Source organism: Triticum dicoccoides, chromosome 5A (genome assembly GCF_002162155.2).
Source record: "Triticum dicoccoides isolate Atlit2015 ecotype Zavitan chromosome 5A, WEW_v2.0, whole genome shotgun sequence".
Taxonomy (NCBI): Eukaryota; Viridiplantae; Streptophyta; class Magnoliopsida; order Poales; family Poaceae; genus Triticum; species Triticum dicoccoides.
Window position 1 is genome coordinate 289,753,536 of NC_041388.1, and position 21,696 is coordinate 289,775,231.

Below are 21,696 nucleotides of genomic sequence, written 5' to 3' on the forward strand. Positions count from 1 at the left end.
CAGTGCTCAAGAGGTAGCAAGAAGATTTGTGGCGCCGTTGCCGGGGAGTCTACGCAAAAGTCAACATACCAAGTACCCATCACAACCCTTATCTCCCGCATTACATTATTTGCCATTTGCCTCTCGTTTTCCTCTCCCCGACTTCACCCTTGCCGTTTTATTCGCCCTCTCTCTCTATCCTCCCTCTCTTTCTCTATTTGCCTCTTTTTGCCCGCTTGCTTTTTGTTTGCTTGTGTGTTGGATTGCTTGCTTGTCACGATGGTTCAAGATAACACTAAATTGTGTGACTTTACCAATACCAACAACAATGATTTTATTAGCACTCCGATTGCTCCTCTTACCGATGTTGAATCTTGTGAAATTAATGCCGCTTTGCTGAATCTTGTCATGAAAGATCTGTTTCCAGCCTTCCTAGTGAAGATGCCGCTACCCATCTAAATAGCTTCGTTGATTTGTGTGATATGCAAAACAAGAAAGATGTGGACAACGATATTGTTAAGTTGAAGCTATTTCCTTTTTCGCTTAGAGATCGTGCTAAAGCTTGGTTTTCATCTTTGCCTAAATATATTATTGATCCTTGGAACTTGATCATGAACATGTTGCACAAGCTTGGGAGAGGATGAAATTAATGATACATAATTTCCCTACTCATGGTTTGAATTTGTGGATGATTATACAAATTTTTTATGTCGGATTGAATTTGGTTTCTAGAAATCTTTTAGATTTGGCCGCAGGAGGCACTTTTATGAAAATCACTTTAGGAGAAGCTACTAAACTCCTAGATAATATTATGGTTAATTATTCTCAATGGCACACTGAAAGATCTACTAATAAAAAGGTGCATGTAATAGAAGAAATTAATGTTTTGAGTGGAAAGATGGATGAACTTATGAAATTATTTGCTAGTAAGGGTGTTTCTTCTGATCCTAATGATATGCCCTTGTCTACTTTGATTGAGAACAATAATGAATCTATGGATGTGAATTTTGTTGGTAGGAATAATTTTGGTAACAACGCGTATAGAGGAAACTTTAATCCTAGGCCTTATCCTAGTAATCCCTCTAATAATTATGGAAATTCCTACAACAGCTCTTATGGAATTTCAATAATATGCCCTCTGAATTTGAGAATAGTGTTAAGGAATTTATGAATTTGCAAAATAATTTCAATGCTTTGCTTGAAGAGAAATTGCTTAAAGTTGATGATTTGGCTAGGAACGTTGATAGAATTTCTCTTGATGTTGATTCTTTAAAGCTTATATCTATTCCTCCTAAGCATGATATCAATGAGTCTCCCAAAACCATGAGAATTTCCATTGATGAGTGCAAAGAAAGAACAGCTAGGATGCGTGCTAAGAAAGATGCCTTTATAAGAGCGTTTTCTTCTAGTTCCTATGAAAATAAAGACGAAGATCTAAAAGTTATTGATGTATCCCCTATTAAATCTTTGTTTTGCAATACGAATCTTGATAATGATGGGACTGAATATGATCCACCTTTACCTAGAAGGCGTTCCAAAAATTCGGAGTTTTTAGATCTTGATGCTAAATTTGATGAAAGTGGGATTGAAGAAATTAAAACTCTAGATGTTGCTAAACCCACTATTTTGGATTTCAAGGAATTTAATTATGAAAATTGCTCTTTGATTTATTGTATTTCCTTGTTGCAATCCGTGCTAAGTTCTCCTCATGCTTATAGTCAAAATAAAGCGTTTACTAAACATATCGTTGATGCCTTGATGCAATCTTATGAAGAAAAACTTGAGTTGGAAGTTTCTATCCCTAGAAAACTTTATGATGAGTGGGAACCAACTATTAAAATTAAGATTAAAGATCATGAGTTCTATGCTTTATATAATTCGTGTGCTAGTGTTTCCACGATTCAAAAGACTTTGTGTGATTTGTTAGGTTTCCGTGATTTTGATGATTGCTCTTTAAACTTGCACCTTGCGGATTCCACTATTAAGAAACCAATGGGAAGAATCAATGGTGTTCTTATTGTCGCAAATAGGAATTATGTGCCCGTAGATTTTATTGTTCTTGACATAGATTGCAATCCTTCATGTCCTATTATTCTTGGTAGACCTTTCCTTAGAACGATTGGTGCAATTATTGATATGAAGGAAGGAAATATTAGATTCCAATTTCCGTTAAGGAAAGGCATGGAACACTTTCCTATACAAAAAATTAAATTACCTTATGAATCTATTATGAGAGCCACTTATGGATTGCCTACCAAAGATGGCAATACCGAGATCTATCCTTGCTTTTATGCCTAGCTATGGGCGTTAAACGATAGCGATTGTTGGGAGGCAACCCAATTTTATTTTTATTCCTTGATTTTTTCTACTGTTTAGTAATAAATAATTTACCTAGCCTCTGTTTTGGTTTTGTTTTTTGTGTTTAATTAGTTTTTGTGCCAAGTAGAACCGTTGGGAAGACTTGGGGAAAGTCTTGTTATCTTGCTGTAAAAAACAGAAACTTTAGCGCTCATGAGAACTGCTGCCATTTTTATTTGGAAAGTGATATTTAGTTAATTATTTTTTCAGATTATTAATAGATAAATTCCTCACGTCCATAAATTTATTTTAGAATTTTTGGGGTTGCAGATCTTGCGCTAGTTACAGATTACTACAGACTGTTCTGTTTTTGACAGATTCTGTTTTTCGTGTGTTGTTTGCTTATTTTGATGAATCTATGGCTAGTAAAATAGTTTATAAACCATAAAGAAGTTGGAATACAGTAGTTTTAACACCAATATAAATATATAATGAGTTCATTACATTACCTTGAAGTGGTCTTTTGTTTTCTTTCGCTAACGGAGCTCACGAGATTTTCTACTTTAAGTTTTGTGTTGTGAAGTTTTCAAGTTTTGGGCAAAGATTTGATGGACTATGGAACAAGGAGTGGCAAGAGCATAAGCTTGGGGATTCCCATGGCACCCCCAAGATAATCTAAGGACACCTAAAAGCCAAAGCTTGGGGATGCCCCGGAAGGCATCCCTTCTTTCGTCTACTTCTATCGGTAACTTTACTTGGAGCTATATTTTTACTCACCACATGATATGTGTTTTGCTTGGAGCGTCTTGTATGATTTGAGTCTTTGCTTTTTAGTTTACCACAATCATCCTTGCTGTACACACCTTTTTAGAGAGCCATAAATGATTTGGAATTTGTTAGAATACTCTATGTGCTTCACTTATATCTTTTGAGTTATATAGTTTTGCTCTAGTACTTCACTTATATCTTTTAGAGCACGGTGGTGGATTTGTTTTATAAAAAATATTGATCTCTCATGCTTCACTTAGATTATTTTGAGAGTCTTAAATAGCATGGTAATTTTCTTAAATAATCCTAATATGCTAGGTGTTCAAGATTAGTAAAAAGTTTCTTATGAGTGTTTTGAATACTAAGAGAAGTTTGATGCTTGATGATTCTTTTGAGATATGGAGGTAATAATATCAAAGTCGTGCTAGTTGAGTAGTTGTGAATTCGATAAATGCTTGTGTTGAAGTTTGCAAGTCCCGTAGCATGCACGTATGGTAAACGTTATGTAACAAATTTGAAACATGAGGTGTTCTTTGATTGTCCTCCTTATGAGTGGCGGACGGGGACGAGCGATGGTCTTTTCCTACCAATCTATCCCCCTAGGAGCATGCGCGTAGTGCTTGGTTTCTGATGACTTGTAGATTTTTGCAATAAGTATGTGAGTTCTTTATGACTAATGTTGAGTCCATGGATTATACGCACTCTCACCCTTCCATCATTGCTAGCCTCTTTGGTACCGTGCATTGCCCTTTCTCACATTGAGAGTTGGTGCAAACTTCGCCAGTGCATCCAAACCCTGTGATATGATACGCTCTTTCACACATAAACCTCCTTATATCTTCCTCAAAACAGCCACCATACCTACCTATTATGGCATTTCCATAGCCATTCCGAGATATATTGCCATGCAACTTTCCACCATTCCATTTATCATGACAGATTCATCATTGTCATTGTAAGTGCATCTAGTGCCACCCCTAGTTGGTTTTGGAGTATTGACGACAAACCTGGTTGAGGGACTAATGTGTTTGTGAGAATTGCAGGATAACACAGGTAGAAGTCCCTCATTGATTCGGTTTTCCTACCAGAGATGACCCCTAAAAATGTATGAAGACATTGAAGTCAAAGGTGGTATGTGAAGACATTCACTTTGAAGACTATGACAAGAGAAGACATTGCGTGAAGACTGTGGAGCGCGAAGACTTAGTTGTTTCGTCGTTCTTTTTCTTGTTTGTTGAGTCATAGGAACCACCGTACTGTTAAGTGGGGTCCAAGAGAACCAGTCAGAATGACTGAAGTGATGCTTAACCAAAATCCTATGTCTTCGAGCGAAGACAATGAGAGCAAATCTTATCCAGAGTTGGATAAGTCAGCTTTGCTTGCAGCCCAAGTAAAGTTGCCGTGTGTGTTTGAAATCTGACCGTTGGAACATGTGTCAGTTCCTTAGTGACCCAGGGTCATTTCGGACAAATCAGGTCGGGTTGCCTAGTGGCTATAAATAGCCCACCCCCTACAACCATAAACGGTTTGCTGCTTACAGTTAGTGTACGGCTTTTGTCGTTTGAGAGCAACCCACCTCGAAGCCTTTGAGAGAGAATTCCTTGCGAGGACAAAGCCCTAAACACCCAGAGCCAAAGAGTGTTAGGCATCACTTAAGTCTTCCTGTCTGTTTGATCTGAAGACTTATTACACTTGAGGACTGTGAATCCTCCAACTAGTTAGGCTCGCGTTCTGAGCATCCAAGAGTCATTGTGGATCACCGGTGAACGAAGTCTGTGAAGGTTTGGAAGTCTATCTTGAAGACTTACCAGAGTGATTGGGCGAGGACTGGGTGTCCTTAGCTCAAGGGGAATAAGGTGAAGACACGGTCTTCTGAGTTGAATCTCAGCCTCCCTAACCAGACGTACAGTTGTCACAGCAACTGGAACTAGTCCAACAAATCATTATCTGCAACGAGCCACTGGTTCCATTCTTCCCATCTCTTTATGTGCTGATTGGTCCTTGTGAAGTCATTGCCTGTTTGCATTAGTTATTTGTCTTCACTGTGTGACTGCTTGTTCTGATTGGCTTCATACTATCTTCCATCCTGATCTATACTGCCTAGCTGCTATTAGTCTTTATGCTTTCATTTCATTAAATACTTGACTATGGCTAGCTTAGTGTAGTCTACCTTCCGCTGCATGGTAATAGGTTTATTTCTATCGATTGTCTTCGAAACTTCCATGTTTTGAAGACTTCCATAAAAATCGCCTATTCACCCCCCTCTAGTCGATCACTAGCACTTTCAATTGGTATCAGAGCAAGGTATTCCCTTGTTTTGTGTGATTCGTTTTAACCACCTGGAGTTTTAGCTATGTCGACTGTAGGGATAATCAAAGTCTCCGCTGCGTGCCCAGTCTTCGATGGAACTGAATATCCCTACTAGAAGAATAAGATGCGCATGCATCTTGAAGCCATTGATGTCGACCTCTGGTATGTCGTCAAGAATGGCGTCCCCAAGGCTGGTGAAGGTGTCACCGCTACTGATGTCAATAAGTTCGTTCAACTGGACTCCACTTCCAAGAACATCATCTGTGGTCATCTGACCAAAGGGAAGTATGGCCGTGTGAGTGCTCTGGAAACATCTAAGCTAGTCTGGGACTGGCTCTCCAAGGTTAACGAAGGAGTCTCAACCCAGAGAGATCAAAGAATCAGTGTCCTTCGCAACCTCTTCAACCACTTCAAGAGAAACGACAATGAGAATGTTCAGCTCACGTTTGATCGAATCACTGACATCACAAGTGAGCTTCAAGCCCTCGGCGCTACTGAGATCACCAAGCATGAAGTCGTCAAGACACTCCTGAGATCACTTGACAACTCGTTTGACACCCTAGCCCTGATGATTCAAGAATGCCCTGACTTCAAGACACTCGATCCGTCTGACATACTTGAAAGGCTCAACACACATGAGTTTTAGCTTTCTGAGAAAAGAGACATCTACGGTCCCAACTATGGGCGAACTCGTGCCTTGAAGGCAAAAGCTGTTTCCTCATCTGAAGAAGAATCTGAGTCAGTTCGGATGATCCTGAAGACATTGGAAAGGAGCTTGCTATGCTTGTGAAGAAGTTTCAAAAATTCACCAAGAAGAAAGGTTTCAGGAAGTCCTCACGATCCAGCTCAAGGAATGATGAAGCTTCTGCTCATGACTACAAGAAGAGAACATGTCACAAGTGCAAGAAACCTGGTCACTACATCTCTGAGTGTCCGCAGTGAGACAATGAGAACAAGAAGAAGAAGAGCAAGGAATATGATTCTGATGACAAGAAGAAGAAGAAATACTCAAAGTCTTCTTCCAAGTCTTCCTCAAAGCCTTCATCACACAAGAAGATCTCATCTGGCAAGGCTCGTGCGTTTGTTGGCAAGGAAATGGATTCACAGGAGGAGTCTGCTTCTGAGGAGGAGGAGGTGGAGTCTGAGGAGGAGTCCGATTCTGGTGTTGCAAGTCTGGCTACAGCATACATTGCCAAGTCCATCTTCAACACTGAAGACAATGACTTCATCACCGACGCCGGTGCAAATGACAAGGACAACTCCGCTCCCACCTACTTCATGGCACGCGGTGCCAAGGTAAACACACGCACTACTCACTATCAAACATCCAGTGAAGATGACTCTGATTGTGGTTACAAACCCAGCTATAAAACACTTGCTAAAATTGCAACTGAACAACAGAAAGCTATGGAACATATTCAAAAACTGTTAGACAAAAGCGATGATCTGTTAGACGTTGAAATGACTCGATCTCAGTCCTTAATTGAAGACATAAAAAATCTTCATGTTAAGTATGAGGAACTTGAAAGTCCTCATGAAACGCTCTCAACAACTCATGAAAAGCTTTCCTATGATTTTCTTCAAAGGAAGCAAGATCTTGAGAAATTGAGAGCGGCTCATGAAGATCTTCAAAAGGAAAACGAGTCACTTCGCGCCAAACAGATCCGTTCCGCTCAGGAAGGATTTGAACCACCATGTATTAAATGCATTGAGTGTGACAACGCTACTTCTGTTGCTGGATGTTCTACTGCTGCTACTATTGCAATATCTTCAACTGTTGATGTGGTAACTAACCCCTCTGCTGAGGATACCACTGCTATTGCTGATGAAAATGCTAGGTTGAAGACATTGCTTGAAACAGGGATGTACAAAAGTCTCAAAGGTCATCAAACACTATGTGATGTCCTCAAAAGGCAGATCCTGAACCGAAACCGTAGGAAAGAAGGTGTTGGGTTTAAAAGGAAAATGAATGCTGATGGCTCTTACTGGAAACCTGAGCAGCACCCCAAAACCACATGGGTTGCTGCAAAGGAACCTTCAGTGGATCCATCCACCCTATCTGGCTTCACTTGTGCTAATCCCATTGTTATTGATGAATCCTTTGATGCAAACTATAAACTGTTTAAGAATCAGAATGGTGAAGTGTTTGCCAGGTATATTGGTACTAACTGCAGGAATGGGCCACCTATGAAGAAAGTCTGGGTGCCAAAAAGGTGTTTGGAGAATCTTCCTGTGAATGTCGTTGAGGGAGTCCTGGATTAGGGGGTATCCGGACAGCCGGATTATATCCTTTGGCCGGACTATTGGACTATGAAGATACAAGATTGAAGACTTCGTCTCGTGTCCGGATGGGACTCTACTTGGCGTGGAAGGTAAGCTAGGCAATACAGATGTGTATATCTCCTCCTTTGTAACCGACCTTGTGTAACCCTAGCCCCCTCTGGTGTCTATATAAACTGGAGGGTTTTAGTCCATAGGACAACACACAATCATACCATAGGCTAGCTTCTAGGGTTTAGCCTCTCCGATCTCGTGGTAGATCAACTCCTGTAATACTCATATCATCAAGAATAAATCAAGCAGGACGTAGGGTTTTACCTCCATCAAGAGGGTCCGAACCTGGGTAAAACATCGTGTTCCCTGCCTCCTGTTACCTTCCGCCTTAGACGCACAGTTCGGGACCCCCTACCCGAGATCCGCCGGTTTTGACACCGACATTGGTGCTTTCATTGAGAGTTCCTCTGTGGCGTCGCCGTAAGGAAGGATGCCTTGTCTCGTTGTTAAAAGCAACATCACCGCCGGGGGAGCTCTGGCTGTCGGCCAAACTCTCCGGCTAGGCAGTTTTGTCATGACTGCCTGTTCGGCCGCTGCACCAACGATGACTTCTCGGGTCATCAAAAACAGCCTCCACGTCGGCTCGGAAGTCGCCGAGCAGATGGATCCAATGGATCTCTCTTCCCTAAACGAACTCTTGGATCGCATCGCCGCCTTGGGACTTGCTACGAACTATGATCGGATTGGGCTTAAACCCGATCAAAGGGAGATTAACTCTCCACCGATCACCCATCACGTTGCGGTGGTGGAGGAACAATGCGACAACTCTTCCTCTATTTTGAGGACTAACTATGTCCGGATTCCTGAGCTCTCCGAGCCGGATACCCGCTTACGGGAGGACATTACCCAAGCCCTGAACCTAGAATCAGGCAGCGGGCCAAATTTATCGGGTAACACTCCGGAACCCGAACTTCCAAGATTGGAAACTCCTCGGCCCCTGGGTCTCAGATCGGGTAGGGATTCGAACTCAAATCCACCCACCCACCCAGATATAAACGATCTTTCCCACATCAGGCAAGAGCCCCATGAAACAATACATCATTATTGGGCCAGATCCCTCCTTGTGATGAACAAGGTTAAGGACTATCACGAGGAAGATGCAGTCTCACTTTTTTGCAATAATTGCACGGACAAGGGAATCCTTAACGCCTTAAGTCGCCGTGACATATCACGCTTTGCTGACTTGGAGTCAATAGTACGAAAGTACTGTGCGATGGAAAGCGCCTGGAAAACCGAAACAAAATTTTGGGATAATCCGACTCCGAATATACACCCAGTCCGAAATAAAAGGGTGCATTATCATAAGACGCCCGAGCTAGTTGCAAAGAAACAAAAACCCTCTACAGGGCATGGAACCGTACTAGAGGGGTGGCTTAACAGACCCTGCAAAATTCACAGTACAACGGATACAATACCAACACACAGCCTTAGAGCATGTTGGGTACTCTGGCAGGTGGCCAAAAGTGGTGAGGATCTTCTTATCCCAAATGCCACAAAGCACCATCCCGTGGATAATAAAACAATGTTAACAGTCTTTGAGACCTTTGCGTCAAATAATAGGCGCAAGCGAACACTCCGCAGCATGGCCGAAATCTGCCACGTAGCAGCAATAAATCCATGGAGTGACACGGCTATTACCTTCAATGCCAGTGACGAACCTAAATTCCGAACAGCCCGAGCACCAGCTGCATTGGTCCTTAGTCCAATTGTGGATGGCTTTCGACTCACCAAAGTACTCATGGACGGCGGCGGTGGATTAAACCTCATATATGAGGAAACTCTTCAAAAAATGGAAATAGACTGGAACTGCATTAAGCAAAGTAGCACAACCTTCAGGGGAATCATACCCGATCGGGAGGCACGATGCGCTGGGAAAATCACACTAGATGTGGTATTCGGTACACCAGAGAATTACAGGTCCGAAGAAATTACATTTCAAGTGGCCCCGTTCAGCAGTGGATACCACACCCTTTTAGGACGTGAGGCGTTCACAATCTTCCAAGCCATACCCCATTACGGGTACATGAAGCTCAAAATGCCCGGGCCCAATGGAATCATCACCCTCGCTAGTGATCCGGACACAACACTCCGAGCCGAAAACAAAACAGTCGCACTGGCCCTCGAGGCATTATGTGAAGCCCTCTCGGCCGAGGAGCTAACCACGCTATGCTCCACAGTGGACAGGGACGATGTGATACTCGATAAGAGATCCAAGTCCACCTCTTTTAAACCAGCGGATGAAATAGTCAAATTCCAAGTCCACCCAACGGACCCTACAAAAACAGCCTCCATCGGGGCATAGTTAAAACCCGCCATGGACGCCGCACTACGAGAGTTCCTGCGCGAGAATTGGGACATATTCGCCTGGCACCCCTCAGACATGCCAGGAATCCCACGCAGGCTGGCCGAGCATAGCCTCAATATCATAAAGGGATTCAAGCTGGTCAAGCAAGCTCTTCGGCGTTTCTCCGAACCTAAGAGACATGCCATGGGAGAGGAACTAGCCAAGTTATTGGAGGCCGGATTCATCAAAGAGATAAAACACCCGGACTGGCTAGCAAACCTGGTGATGGTACCAAAGATAAATCCTGGTGCCTTTGTGTCGATTTCAAGGACCTCAATAAAGCTTGCCCAAAGGATCCCTTCCCCCTCCCCCGCATCGACCAAATTATCGATGCTACCGCAGGACACGAGTCATAGTGTTTCCTCGACGCATACTCCGGTTACCACCAAATCAAGATGGCGTAGTCCGACCAAGCCGCAACGGCATTCATCACACCATACGGTCCCTTCTGTTTCAACACAATGCCTTTTGGGATCAAAAACGCCGGCGCAACATATCAGCGCATGATTCAGACATGTCTAGAGAAACAAATCGGCAAAATAGTAGAGGCATACATAGACGATGTGGTTGTCAAAACCAAACACATCGACTCTTTGATAGACGACTTGAGGCTCACATTCGACAACCTCCGAACATACGACATTAAGCTCAATCCGGAAAAATGCGTCTTCGGCGTACTAGCCGGAAAGCTCCTGGGTTTCATTGTCTCAAGTAGAGGTATTGAAGCTAACCCGGCCAAAATCCGAGCTTTGTCACAGTTGGCTACCCCAACAGACCTCAAACAAATCCAAAAGTTAACAGGATGTGTGGCGGCTCTAAGCCGCTTTATCTCCCGCTTAGGAGAAAAGGCTTTACCCCTTTATCGCCTCCTCCAGCGCACCGAACACTTTGAGTGGACGGACGCTGCCACAGCCGGATTGGAAGAAATAAAGGCCATTTTGGCAACCAACCCAATCCTGGCCGCGCCAAACATCGGCAAACCGATGTTGTTGTACATTGCGGCAACCCATCAAGTTGTAAGCGCAGTGCTCGTCGTCGAACGAGAAGCTGACGGACATAAATTCCCTCTTCAAAAGCCGCTATACTATGTATCCACTATCCTCACTCCATGCAAATCACGGTACCCACATTATCAAAAGATAGCCTACGCGGTATTCATGGCATCCCGGAAGCTGCGCCACTACTTTCAAGAGTGTTTGATTACAGTAGCCTCGGAAGTGCCACTTAATGATATTTTAAACAACCGCGACGCTACGGGCCGGATTGCCAAATGGGCTATTGAGCTCCTCCCGTTCGACATAACATACAAACCTCGACGAGCCATTAAGTCGCAAGTATTGGCCGACTTTGTCGCCGAATGGACGGAGGCCGAACTCCCTAAAGAGTACGGCGCATACTCCAGTTGGATCATGCACTTCGACGGTTCTAAAATGCTGGCTGGTCTAGGGATTGGCGTCGTCCTGACGTCCCCAACCGGAGATACCGTTCAGTACGTACTGCAAATATTGTACACAGACCCCAACAACGCAGCCGAATACGAAGCCCTGTTGCATGGTCTTCAGATGGCAGTCTCCATGGGCATTCAATGCCTGAAGGTGCGTGGGGATTCAAACCTTGCAATATCCCAAATAAATGTAGACTTCGACGCCAAGGATCCGAAAATGGCGGCCTACCGAAATGTCGTCCTAAAAATGTCAGCTCGGTTCGAGGGGCTCGAATTTCACCATGTGGCTTGGGAAAACAATCAGGCGGCGGATATCCTCGCCCGCATCGGCGCAAAACGCGATGCGGTCCCCCCCAACATCTTTCTGGAAAGGTTGTTCAAGCCATCCGTAGTATGGGAAGGGGACACCGGTAACCATAGTCCGGACCCGGCCAAAATGCCCGATACCGAATACTCTGACACAATCGGAGGCCCCGCCACCAAAATCACACCTTCAGCCCACGTAATAATGGCCATTATAGCCCCGTGGACAGAACCATTCCTGGCCTACCTAACTAGGCAGGAACTTCCGGAGGACCAAAATGAGGCACGCTGCATAGTGCGGCGATCTAAGGCCTACAGGGTCCACGAGGGAGAATTGTATAAAAAAGCACTACCAGAGTCTTTCAAAGGTGCATCTCCGAAGAGGAAGGGCGAAACCTTTTAGCAGAAATCCACGCCGTACTCGGCGGTCACCATGCCGCAGCCCGGGCTCTTGTAAGCAAGGCCTTCCGTACAGGATTCTATTGGCCAACGGCTCGGGCAGATGCACATGACTTGGTCCAATGTGATGTCCGGATAATTAAGCTACAGTAAACCCCTGCTAATGGTGCCACGTCATCACATTACTATTGCTAATCCTCACTTGGTCCAAATCACTGTTCATGTTTAAACTCAAATTCAAAGTCAAAAATTCAAATTTGCCAAACATGAAAACTAAAATGTTCAAAGTGTGGAAAATAATCCCCGGTATTTTGCATGTTGGAACTAACCTCTTTTGGATTCCCAAAGTGCCCCTAGAAAATTGTTTAGTGGTCCCACATCAATTAAATTGGCCTTTTCTATTTCTAAAAATTGTTACGCAACTCCTTTGGACCCCAAACTTTTTGGTGTCATATCAAGTTATTGTGTTAAAATTTATGTGCCAAGTTTTGTTCAAAGCAAAAATCATTTGATGTCCCAACTAGATGCAAAACAGGGAAAGGTAATAGAAACAATTTGTTTTTTAAGAGGAAAAGCCTTCCCCCCCTCCTCCCCTGGGCCTTGGCCCAACTGGCCACTAGGCCGGCCCAGCACGCCCCTGTTTCCCCCTTACCCTGTTCACTACAGCCGTGGCTGCCACCGATGCCCGCCACGGCACCGGTCGGCGCCGTGGCAACCATCCGCCGGCGAACCGCCCCCTACTAGACCCTGGCGCGCCCCCGCTAACCCTAACGCGCCCCTCCCTCGCTCTCTCCCCCACACCCTCGCGCCCCATCTTCCTCTCCGCCTCGCCCGAGCGCTGCCATTGCCCTGGCCACCTCGCCGGCGTGCTCTCCGTCGACACCGCGACATGGGAAGGCGTCCACGAGCTCCGCAGCTCCCCTCTGCATCGACTACGGCCACCAGTTCAAGCCGGGCGCCCCCACATCGCTGGATCCGAGCTCTCTTCCCCGTCGGCCGCCGTGCGCCTCCCGCCATCGATCCCGTCTCCCTGCGCTCCTAAACCGCTCAATGAGCCTTTCTTGAGCTCCACGGTGAGCTTCCGCTTCTCTTCCCTCCCTTAGCGCCGTCTCTCGTAGCCCGTAGCCCTGCCGCCATCGTTGGCCGAACGCCTCCGCCGCTAACCTCGTCGCCGGCCCCGTGCCGGCGACCATTTGGTCCAGCCCCGCTGCCTTTAGCTGGCGTACAAGCCCAGGGACCCAACGCGCTCCTCCGCGGGCTTTGCCGTGCCCAGCTTCGCCGGTTCCATCGACGCCCGAGCGCCATGGCCGCCCCTGGCCTCGCCTCCAACTGCCGCCTGCTCCTGCCCATGGCTACGCCCGCCTGCTCCTCGCGCGCGGACGTCCGGCCGTGCAGCCCCGCGCCCCTGCCCCTCGCTGCTAGTTGCGCTGCTGCTCACTACTTGGCCGCTGCTTGCTGCTCTGCGTACCTGCTACTGCGTCGCTGCACTGCTTGCTACTGTAGCTGCTGCTAGTTAGCTTTGCAATTTCTACGTTGACTAAGCCCCTAAACAGCCCCTAATCAGCGTTTAAATAGTTGTTAATATTTGTAAAAATAATATGATTAGGTAGTAGACTTGTCAAGGCTTAAATGTTTCCATTGTACCGAATCCAGTTGATGCATGGATTAATTCCTATGAAAATCGTAAATTGCTATCTTATGTTAAAAAGAGAACATATTTAACCTCTAGCATCGTGTGTTGCGTGTTGTGTGTGTGTGTGTGCCGTGCGTGTGGCCGGCTGGGTTCTGCCCAGCAGTGGCCGGCCCTTGTTAGTACTAGGGTTAGCTAGTAGTATTAATTAGTGCTAAGTTAGTCTAGTAGTAGATGACATGTAGATCCCATTAAATAAATTGGGTTTAATTAATTGTTTAGGTAAATAGTCCATGACATGTGGGTCACAGCTCTCCTTTTGACTAGTCAAATTGACTTGGTCAACCCGTATTAAAAGTAATTTACAAAATCTAGAATATTGTTTAATCTTTAAAAATTTAATAGAAAATAAATCATAGCTCGGATCGAAAAACTTTATACATGAAAATTGTTCAGAACGACGAGACGAATCTGAATACGTGGTCCGTTTACCTGTGAGATGCCTCTATCTATCTGAACATGGAACTTTCCCTCTCCGGGCATCTGTCTGACACAGGTCCGAAACCGGGAAAACATTCCCGGTTGACTTCCCCCTTCACCTGTATCGTGTAGCACCGCGTTAGAACACGTCTAGCTCCGCCTGTTGTCCCGTTATGCACTTGCTTGCTATGTATTTACTGTTTTTCCCCCTCTTCTCTCCGATAGACCCCGAGACCAATGCCGTCCCAGTGATCGACTACGTCGACGACGACCCCTCCTTGCCAGAGCAACCAGGCAAGCCCCCCCTTTGATCATCTCGATATCGTCCATTCCATTCTCTCATGCTTGCATTAGATATTGCTACTGTTATTGTTTGCTCCTATTCTGCTGCATAGCCTGTTTATTGTAACCTACTATTGTTACCTACCTGCTTATCCTAAACTGCTTAGTATAGGTTGGTTAGAGACCCATCAGTGACCCCCCCACTTGACCCGACTGCCCCGCTGGATTATCAGAAGACCCGATCAACGGGATCGAAGACCAGGCCCCGACACCTCACGTCACATCACGCCCCTTTGTTGCTCGACTCTGTAGAGTTACCATCGAGTGCTGAGGGTGGAACCTCATACATCACTCCTGATGAGATCTCTGTAGAGTAGCTATTCGGTCGTGGTCATCGAGGGTGATTTCCTCCTTAACCACCTCTGATACGACTCTGTCGTGCAACCCCTCAAGTGTGAACCTCTAGGGTGGTTCTTCTTACGTTCACCTTGATGTTTACATCGAGTGGGAATCCGACAAGGGTGATTCCTCAGGTTTTCTCCCTTGGTGTTAGACACACGGTTACTATGGTTACTATGACTTTGCACTGGACCCTGTTACTAAAGACGGGTTGGCCCTGAGGGGTACCCGCGCGAGCTTAATTGCGAGTGATGTGGAGTCGGGAGGACTTGGAAGGTGCCCGCGAGATAATTATGAGGCGTGGCCGGGCATTCCTAGCCCTTGCCGCAAGTCCTCGAGACGGGGCAACGGGGTCACATTTTTCGTGAGTCTCTGCTTGTTACCGCGCGTTCCTAATCCACTACGATTTGAATATTTGATCCGAGGGGCCTCTGGCCTGATAGCACTAACCATCACGTGGGCATAGTATGGGCGTTCTGCGTCGTATGCATCAGTCGAAGCTTAATAGACGTCAGCGATTGAGCGGCGTGCGCCGGGTTGGACTGCGTAAGCACCTGCCTTGTTGAAGGAGGTAGCTAGGTCTGCTCACCGGCCGCCCACGCAACGTGCAGGAGTTCCCGGGGAGATGTCCCATGACCCCTGGGGGCATAGGTTTAGTCCGGCGTGCTGGCCTCTCTATTAAGCCTAGGTCGGGTTGCGGCGTATTGTTTGGCCGAGGCCGGACATGACCCAGGAAAGTGTGTCCGGCCGGAGTTAATCGAGCATGGTGGGTAAGTTGGTGCACCCCTGCAGGGAAGAAAATATCTATCGATAGCCTGTCCTACGTTAACGGACACTTGGAGTTGTATCCCGATCGATACAACTAGAACTGGATACTTGTGATGAGAACTGGATGGTGATGAGAATTGGATTGTGATGATAACTGGATAGTATGGCTCTGGGATTGCTTTCTCGCAGGGAGTCGAGAAAGGATCTCCGGCCGAGGTTGATAACACTACTACTACTTTACTTTATGCTACTCTACTCCCTCCTGTTGCTGCAAGATGGTGGTTTTCAGAAGATGCTAGTCTTCGATAGGACTAGGCCTTCTCTCTATTCTGGCATTTTTGCAGCCCAGTCCACATATACAACCTTCCTTTGATAATGTTGCATATGTAGTGTAGATCCTTGCTTGCGAGTACTTTGGATGAGTACTCACGGTTGCTTTGCTCCCCCTTTTCCCCCTTTCTTCTTTTTTTTGGTTGATGCAACCAGATGTCGGAGCCCAGGAACCAGATGCCACCGCCGATGCCTACTACTACGTGGAGACCAGCGACGACCAGGAGTAGTTAGGAGGCTCCCAGGCAGGAGGCCTTGCCTTTTCGATCGTAGATGCTTTTGTGCTAGCCTTCTTAAGGCAAACTTGTCTAACTTATGTCTGTACTCAGATATTGTTGCTTCCGCTGACTCTTGTGTATTCGAGTTTATGTATTCGAGCCCTCGAGGCCCCTGGCTTGTAATATAAAGCTTGTATTATTTTAATTTGTGTCTAGAGTTGTGTTGTGATATCTTCCCATGAGTCCTTGATCTTGATCGTATACATTTGCGTGTATGATTAGTGTACGATTGAATCCAGGGTGTCACATCCAACGTTGCGCCGGTTGCCAGCTCTTTGCAAATCAAAGCCACATGCCACCCACCGCCCTTCAAACAATCCCCATTACGTGGCCCTTCGCAGTCTAGGGGCTTGACATGGTTGGACCCCTTAAAGGGGGAACCCACAAGAAAAATACTTACTGGTCATGGTGGATAAATTCACCAAATGGATAGAGGCCAAGCCTGTTAAAACAGCCGAATCCAGACCAGCGATAGACTTCATATCTCAGGTCGTACACCGTTATGGCGTCCCCCACAGCATCATCACTGATAACGGCACAAACTTCACAGCCGATGAGGTAAAACTCTGGTGCAGCAAAATGGGCATCAAGCTCGATTATGCTTCAGTCTATCACCCACAAACCAATAGCCAAGTCGAGCGAGCAAACGGTCTTATAATGAGCGGCATTAAACCCAGATTAGTGCGTTCCTCAACGGAGTCTAACACTGATACGTCTCCGTCGTATCTACTTTTCCAAACACTTTTGCCCTTGTTTTGGACTCTAACTTGTTTGATTCGAATGGAACTAACCCGGACTGACGCTGTTTTCAGCAGAATTGCCATGTTGTTTTATGTGCTGAAAACAAATATTCTCGGAATGACCTGAAACTTCACGGAACATCTTAGAAAAAATAATAAAAAATTCTCGCCAAAGATGAAGACCAGGGGGCCCACACCCTTCTCACGAGGGTGGGGGATGCCCCCCCAGGGCGCGCCCCCTACCTCGTGGGCCCCCTGGATGCCCTCCGACGCCAACTTTAACTCTATATATTTGCTTTCGAAGAGAAAAAATCAGGGAGAAGAAATCATCGCGTTTTATGATACGGAGCCGCCGCCAAGCTCTAAAACCTCTCGGGAGGGCTGATCTGGAGTCCGTTTGGGGCTCCGGAGAGGGGGATTCGTCGCCGTCGTCATCATCAACCATCCTCCATCACCAATTTCATGATGCTCACCGCCGTGCATGAGTAATTCCATCATAGGCTTGCTGGACGGTGATGGGTTGGATGAGATTTATCATGTAATCGAGTTAGTTTTGTTAGGGTTTGATCCCTAGTATCCGTTATGTTCTGAGATTGATGTTGCTATGACTTTGCTATGCTTAATGCTTGTCACTAGGGCCCGAGTGCTATGATTTCAGATCTGAACCTATTATATTTCATGAATATATGTGAGTTCTTGATCCTATCTTGCAAGTCTATAGTCACCTACTATGTGTTATGATCCGGCAACCCCGAAGTGACAATAATCGGGACCACTCCCGGTGATGACCATAGTTTGAGGAGTTCATGTATTCACTATGTGATAATGCTTTGTTCCGGTTCTCTATTAAAAGGAGGCCTTAATATCCCTTAGTTTCCAATAGGACCCCGCTGCCATGGGAGGGCAGGACAAAATATGTCATGCAAGTTCTTTTCCATAAGCACGTATGACTATATACGGAATACATGCCTACATTACATTGATGAATTGGAGCTAGTTCTGTGTCACCCTATGTTATGACTATTATATGATGAACCGCATCCGGCATAATTATCCATCACTGATCCGGTGCCTATGAGTTTTCCATATATTAGTTTACGCTTATTTACTTTCCCGCTGCTACTGTTACAATTACCACAAAATACCAACATTACTTTTACTGTCTTTACTTTTGTTGCTGCTACCACCACTATCATATTACTTTGCTACTAAACACTTTGCTGCAGATACTAAGTTTCCAGGTGTGGTTGAATTGACAACTCAGCTGCTGATACTTGAGAATATTTTTTGGCTCCCCTTGTGTCGAATCAATAAATTTGGGTTGAATACTCTACCCTTGAAAGCTGTTGCGATCCCCTATACTTGTGGGTTATCAAGACTAATTTCTGGCGCCGTTGCCGGGGAGCATAGCTCTATTCTTTGAGTCATTTGGGATTTATATCTGCTGGACATTATGAAGAAATTGAGAGATCCAAAAACCAAGATCTATCCCTCAACCACGATGGGAGGTAAGGAACTGCCATCTAGCTCTGCACTTGATTCACCTTCTGTTATGAGTAAGTTATCGACACCTACACCTGCTTCTGCTATTCGTTCTGATATGTCACATGTTATTGATGATGCCACTTCTGCTATGCATAATACTTATGATGAAACTACTTCTATGCCTGATACTACTGTGCCCCTTGGTGAATTTCTTGAGGAACAAATTGCTAGGGCTAGAGAAAAAGAAATTATTGAATCTGAATACGATGATGATAGTGATGATGAAAATATACCTGTTATTCCCGAGGGCTATCTTTTGATATGGAATTTTCTGCCGCTATTTTAGCTTGCAAAGATAGATATGAGCTTAAGAGGTTATTAGTTAAATGGAACAAAGAATCACTTAGAGATAAAATGAAACCCGAACCTGCTTTTGCTACTTCACCTATTTGTGTTCCTGATAAGGATTATGAATTCTCTGTTGATCCTGATATAATTACTCTGGTTGAATCTGATCCGTTTTATGGCTATGAATTTGAAACTGTTGTGGCACATCTTACTAAGTTAAATGATATAGCTGCCCTGTTTACTAAAGATGAGAGATCGTGTTACCTCTATATACTCAAAATATTTTCGTTCTCATTAAATGGTGATGCTAAGATATGGTTTAATTCTCTTGATCCTGGTTGTGTGCGTAGTCCCCAGGATATGATTTATTACTTCTCTGCTAAATATTTCCCTGCTCATAAGAAACAAGCTGCTTTGAGGGAAATATACAACTTTGTGCAAATTAAAGAAGAGAGTCTCCCACAAGCTTGGGGGAGGCTTCTCAAGTTACTTAATGCTTTGCCTGATCATCCTCTTAAGAAACCTGAAATACTTGATATCTTTTATAATGGACTAACCGACGCTTCCAGAGATTACCTGAATAGTTGTGCTGGTTCTGTTTTTAGGGAAAGAACACCGGATGAAGCTGAAATTCTATTGAATAATATATTGACAAATGAAAATAATTGGGCACCTCCTGAGCCAGCTCCTGAGCCAACTCCTGCTCCAATTACTGAACCTATTCTTAAACAAACTCCAAAGAAGAGAGGTGTTATATTCCTCAGTCCCGAAGATATGCAAGAGGCAAAGAAATCTATGAAAGAAAAAGGTATTAAATCTGAAGACGTTAAGAATTTACCTCCTATTGAAGAAATACATGGTATTAATTCACCGCCTGTTAAAGAAGCTTATGATCTTAATTCTTTATTTACTGAAGAACCTCCTGATCCCGATATCCCGACACAGGTAGTAAAGGTAAGTTCTCTCTATAGATATGATAAAGCTGAAGTCCCTCCTACTAAAATTGCTAGTCAGTGCTTGGATGAGTTTGATAACTTTATGTTTGAGCAAGACGACTTCAATGCTTATTTTGGTAGACAATTAAAAGAAAATGCTTATATGATTAGACGCTTGGCTGATTATATGGCTAATATTAAAGGTGAACTTAAACTTGTTAGCAAATATGCTTCTATGGTTACCACTCAAGTAGAACAAGTACTTAAGGCTCAAAAAGCAGTGCTTGATGAAATGAATAGTAAGAAAAATGATTATACTGTTAGGGTGGCTACTAGAACTAGTAGAATGACTCGGGAACCTTTGTATCCTGAAGGCCACCCTAAGAGAATCGAGCAAGATTTTGAAAGAAATAATATTGATGTTCCTAGTTCTTCCAAAAAGAAGAAGAAGAAAAATGATAGAACTGTGCAAACTTCTAGTGAACCTATTACTGAACCACCTGATAATCCAAATGACATTTCTATGTCTGATGCTGAAACACAATTTGGTAATGAACATGAACCTAATGAAAATATTGATAATGATGTTCATGATGATGCTCAACCTAGTAATGATAATGACGTAGAAGTTGAACCTGCTGTTGATCTTGATAGCCCACAATCAAAGAATCAACGTTATGATAAAAGAGACTTTGTTGCTAGGAAACATGGTAAAGAAAGGGAACCTTGGGTTCAGAAACCCATGCCTTTTTCTCCGAAACCATCTAAGAAAAAGGATGATGAGGATTTTGAGCGCTTTGCTGAATGATTAGGCCTATCTTTTTGCGTATGCGATTAACTAATGTGCTCAAAACAAATCCTTATGCTAAATATATGAAGGATATCATTACTAATAAAAGAAAGATACCGGAAGCTGAAATTTTCACCATGCTTACTCATTATACTTTTAAGGGTGGAATACCAAAGAAACTTGGGGACCCGGAGTACCTACTATACCTTGCTCCATTAAAAGAAATTATATTAAAACTGCTTTATGTGATCTTGGAGCCGGTGTTAGTGTTATGCCTCTCTCTTTATATCATAGACTTGACTTGAATAAGCTGACATCTACTGAAATATCTTTGCAAATGGATGATAAATCAAGTGCTACACCCGTTGGTATTTGTGAGGATGTGCCTGTTGTGGTTGCAAACATTACTATTTTAACGGACTTTGTTATACTTGATATTCCCGAGGATGATAGTATGTCTATTATTCTCGGAAGACCTTTTCTTAATACTGCAGGGGCTGTTATTGATTGCAACAAAGGCAATGTCACTTTTCATGTTAATGGTAATGAGCATACGGTACACTTTCCGAGGAAACAACCTCAAATTCATAGTATCAATTCTATTGGAAAAATTCCATCGATTATATTTGGAGGTTTTGAATTTCCTCTTCCTACTGTCAAAATATGATATACTTATTATTGGGGATGTGCATATCCCCGTTGAGGTAACTTAGTGCTATTCGAAATTTCTCCGGTTTCATGATTATCGGAATGAGTTTGTTAACAAGACTTGATCAACCTTGTTAGTGGATTCTTTTTGATGAGCTTGAGATGGATGAAACTAGAAGCACAACCCTCTGTACCCCACTTTTACTTTTTGTTAATTATATTAAATAAAGTAAAAATAGTATTTTCTGTCTGTTTCCTGACTTATCCGTGCAATATAAAAATATCCCAAAAATAAAAGTCCTCGGAATGCCATGCCAATTTAATATGATTTTTTTCGGAATATTTGAGAATTTACTGTGCAAAAATTACCGCGGGAGGAACTGCCACCTGGCCACGAGGGTGGT